Genomic DNA, 5,002 nt, shown 5'->3' on the forward strand with positions numbered 1-5,002 from the left:
AATGGAAAACTTGTGTTGAGAAAACCGAATTATGAAAATAGAACACCAACCAGTAAGTTGTCGGCCATATTCACGGTTGATTTTTTCGCACATGAAATTCATGTAAGCTGAATAGACTTTTCTCGTCAAAAAATTTTATATGCAGAACAGCTTCCGTTTTCATCGCTGGATCGATTCTGAATACTGTCACGTTAATTTGGTGTCTCTAACTATTGAAAAAATCAAAAATTCTTCGAACTGCCCATTTTACTCTGTATTCCCCTGTCCTATTTTACCTTGATTCTCCATACTTTTACACCATTTGGATGAACTTCCAGTGGGGAATATGAAATAAAGTTACGGCGGGTAGCCTATAACAAAGTTCCAGTAGCCTACCGCTCGCCGGCATCTATTTTAATCTGGCTATTCGCCGTTTCTTTTACTGGGTATGAACTCCAAGAGTTCATTCGAATTTGTCAAAAACTTTGTTTTGACGTAGATGAACCCCAAAACAGTGTTGCAGAATATACCGATTTATCGATATTTAAACCGATTTTTAATTTAAATACCAATAAAGTTACTAAAAATACCGATTTCTTTTTTCTTACCAAAAAATAACGATTTTCATATAATAAGATCAATTAATATTACGTATGGGCCTTTTTAGAAACCTTTCCACATCAAATCATCCGGAAATTGATTCAGCAATCTGCCAGGTTACTATCAAAACTTCAAATGAAGCTCAACAACCGATTCTGAAATCGATTGAGCTCAGTAGATTTGATTACATAACATTAGAATGATTTATAATTTAAAACCAATAATTTGCAGTTGCAGGTAACTTTTGGTTAGCATACATCTTCACACCGATGTATACCTTATTTTTATTTAGAACTATACCGATATTAGATTTGTTCCAGTACCAGTAGAAAGTGGAAGTACTCCGAAGCAAACAGAGAGAAAATCGTTCCTATGTTCGCTTTTTTCTTCTTCCGTTAGCAAACTGGAGTAAAAAGCAAGTTTTTTTGCTTCTGTTTGCTCCGGAGCAGCTTCTGTGTACTAGAACAAACCTATTATACAAAACCGTCTGACAACGCTGCTTGAAAGTGAAAAGTGCTCTTCAAACATCGATGACATCTTTTTTGTTTTTTCCTGTTTTCTCTACCTATCTGATAATGTATTTCCACGGCTTACATATACTTTCTGTGAGCCGTGATGTATTTCATCCTGCCAAGGAATCCAAAAACATCAGCTGTCTCCCGTTTCCTGAGAGTTCGCCGACCAGTTTTGCTTTCAAGCTGAAGAAAAAACTACAGTTTAACTTCACCAGGCACAATCATCAGAATGAGATGCAGGAAAATATTAACCCAGAATGGTTTCGTGTTACCGTCCAGTGTGAGAAACATTTCACAAATGATAATAGTGTATGCCTAAAAGGTTTGTATTTGTGCGGATCTGCAAATTCGGTTTTTGTGGAATAATTCGACCAAGGGCTATGATGTAGCAGCGGTGGAGAGTAAGTCCAATCATACGGCTTCATCCCATCCCGGGAGCAGATGAGCGCTAGCGAATGTTCTCAGGCGGTTGGAGTTCTGGAAGGGAACGACTGGTAACTTTATGGTAAATTGTTTGGAGTCATTTGTTTTTTATTACAACTATTGACGGACGTTTCATTGCAGGGTATATAGGCTGGATGTTGTTGGCTCGAATCAAAACTTGTCGAAAGTAAACATAGTTCATTTCATATCGTCAACCTGGCGCCCAGGTGGTGAAATCAACGGAGTGCTGGAGCGTTGCCAAAAAAATTTATTTCCAGATTCATTTTTACTAATCTTCCCAGTTTAACTCAGCCGGAATGCTGGCTGGTTCTAATTCGTATTCCGGCTCCGGTGACACAACCGATTCAAGTTAGAATGTTTAAGGGGCACCATTCCGATGCGGCTTAGCCGCATAACCGAGGTCTAGGAACCGAAGCGGCGCAAAGCCGCTGAGGATCCGCCGGGCGAGGTGGCCACCGACCCGCCATCGGAAGCAAGCGAACCTGTGATCCACTCGTTTGCCCGGCTTGCTCAAACATAGGGGCTATCCCTAGTTGAAGTCCGACTGAGCGGTAGCGAAGTCGGACAGCACGCGCAAAAACGATGTGGCGTAGCCACATTGGGTGCTGGACACAAAATAAAATTGGCAACGCTAGCAAAATGTAAACACAAATGAACACTCCGGATGAACCTATCGTCAATTGACATTTCGACGAGTTTTGATTCGAGCCAATAATATGGGCCCGGGTATATATGAAGCCGAAAACACCCACAACAATGGGGTAACTAACATAAAGCTCGCCGGTGACAAAGTGATAGTCGCACGGTTGAGTGGAAGAATCGATTTTCTGAGACTGGAAACGTACACGCAAGGTTGTCAGATCGATTGGGGATTTACGTCTGCATATGGGCGAAGTAAGTTCTATGTTTCAAGCAATTTTTTTAGCTCACCTAGGGCGCAGAACAGAAAGATTTTACTTCTTTTAAATACTGCATATTCTAAGTCATTTAATTTTCAGTCTGTAATGAGTATTTCATCAAGTGCCTTAATTCTTATTCTTTTTTAGCCCACGAACGCACCGGTTCGGCAGGAAGCATTAGTTTATTTCCGCTATCCGCCGGCTCAAATCCGTCCACAGCGTTGCCAGCTCAACATCACGTATCCGAGGAGTATCATGGAGTTTCACAGCAGGGTCACCGTCGACATGTTTGGAAGTGGCGGGCGGTACAGTCATGACTGGCAACCAGGGCCACACTGTTAAAGTGTTCCGGCTCGATAGCGATAGGTTTACGTCGAAATATGTATAACTCGAATTTTCCACTCACGTAAATATAGATGGTGCGATGGAATGTTTTCTTGGGGGCATTACCGCATCGAGTTAGTTTTACAGATTTAAATATTTTTTTCAAGACCTTATAATAGTTCCGGCTCGATAGCCACCTATTGCAGTTCACCCTAAACGGCCATTGCGGTCCTATCACATGTATTTTCATAGGCCAGTGGCAGGCCGATATGGGCGCATCTGGTTACCAGGATGGTGTGCTATGTGTGTGGGACTTGATACGGGGTATGTCAGCCAAATTTACGGTATGGCCTAAATCTACATAATTAAATTAATTGGTTATCTATAGGTGCCTGTATGTACAAAATTGAAGCCCATGACGACTCAATCGTCGCACTTGCCTGTTCCCCGAGTTACGCAATATTGGTCGGACTGGACGAACGAATACGGGTCTGGGATAGATTTCAGGGTCAGCCGCTCAACACCATGACCGTCAGTTATGCATATTCATCGCATGTGATGCTGACGCGGTCCCTTCTCGTGACTGGAAAGCCTGGTTAGTCGAAGATAACTTTCGTAGAAAAATATTCAATCTAATCTCATCACATTTAGGTTCACTAGTCGTATATATAGGAGCATATCGCTGTCTGTGCAAATTTTTGGCCCACGCGCATTTAAACGATCGCTTATCCTATTTATCCGCATGTGATCGGTGGGGTAGCGTTGAGGGATTTTGTCGCCGCTCACGGTACATTTCTATTTCTAAATACATTTGCTGCACCCGCTTCTAGTGAATATATTTGAGCAGATATCACAAATAGATCCGAAAAAGTTATTTCTTCGGAAGAAACGCTTCTCACATATCTCGAATTCCCGAAGTCCTGGTGAAATTATGGTTGATATAACAAATTCTGCCTGTTTCCCATCATTCTGCTTGATATATTCCTGTCTATGATAGGCTACTAGTATATTCCGTCTGAAAATATCTAAATCGTTAGCAAAGAAACACTTGACACTAGTGACGATAGTCACCCGTATGAACGTTTGCAGATAGGCTAAAATGTTGTGGATAAAATCTTTGTCGCATACGGTGCATTTGCATGGAGCAATTTAAAAAAAAGTTCTTGAAAAATGCTGTACCCTCTACATCACATCCCTATCTTTGAATTAAACAGTCTGATTCCGTCAGCAGCGCCGCGTTGATGAATTAGTCGATTTTTTATAGTTCCATGGATGAAATATACAGACTAATGTTAATACTGAGCAAAATTAGATTAGAAGCTATACGGTTACGTTTCAATGTCTTAGTTAATATCTTCCTTGGGAATTTGGTGTGATGCTTTGTTGAAAGGAAGATTCCTTTACCGGATTAATATTCAAACCAATAGATTTCTGTGGGATTATGAAATTATTCAATTACATAAAATTAAAAACTTTTTCTTGGTTTCATCTTGTTTCACTAATTTGAGCCGTTGAAGCAGTTTGTTAAAACGTCCCTTATCAAACTCGTGCTTATCGCATAGCGCGAATTTCAAAATGTCGAACACTATAGCCAGAGCATGTAGTTCAGCATGTTAAGTTGGTCGCCGTGTCACGTAAGCAAAACCTCGAGTCCTAAGTTATTTTTCAAAGATTTACAATCTGGTACCAAATTCGATTATGATACCGGTGGGAATACCGTGTTGGAATCGTAATTCGGTACTAGGGTGCAACTACCAAAACGTGGAATCTTTCAATCAGAACGCGATCCAACGCTTTCCGGAACGAATCCGTTGGATAGTTTTTGCTGGATGAGTGCTTCCTCGATGTAATCGGCTACTACTGATTCGTAGTGTTACATTACCCTTACTGGGCACCTGCAATGATGGCACCTAACCCATTAGGTTTACGTCGAAATATGTATAACTCGAATTTTCCACTCACGTAAATATAGATGGTGCGATGGAATGTTTTCTTGGGGGGCATTACCGCATCGAGTTAGTTTTACAGATTTAAATAATTTTTTCAAGACCTTATAATAGTAATGGGACATTGCAAGATTGACAGTTTAGCGAGCTTGTTTACATGGTCTTAGAATATAAAAGCAATTCGAACCAAGCTTTGTTCTGGGTGAAATCAAAAATTTTCTGAGTCCATGTAAACAAACTCTCTGAACTGTCAGAAATGTGAGGTTATACATTTCCATGCAATGTTCTATAGCAA

The 5,002-nt window shown here is 40.6% G+C and overlaps 1 long non-coding RNA gene across 1 annotated transcript; it reads left to right on the plus strand.

The window, feature by feature from the left end:
* Positions 1–2,276: 2,276 nt before the first annotated feature.
* Positions 2,277–3,351, plus strand: LOC131676342 (uncharacterized). Its single transcript, XR_009303141.1, has 3 exons — positions 2,277–2,432; positions 2,585–3,085; positions 3,150–3,351. It is a non-coding gene; the product is annotated as an uncharacterized LOC131676342 (long non-coding RNA).
* Positions 3,352–5,002: the final 1,651 nt, after the last annotated feature.

Source organism: Topomyia yanbarensis, chromosome 1, assembly GCF_030247195.1.
Source record: "Topomyia yanbarensis strain Yona2022 chromosome 1, ASM3024719v1, whole genome shotgun sequence".
NCBI lineage: Eukaryota > Metazoa > Arthropoda > Insecta > Diptera > Culicidae > Topomyia > Topomyia yanbarensis.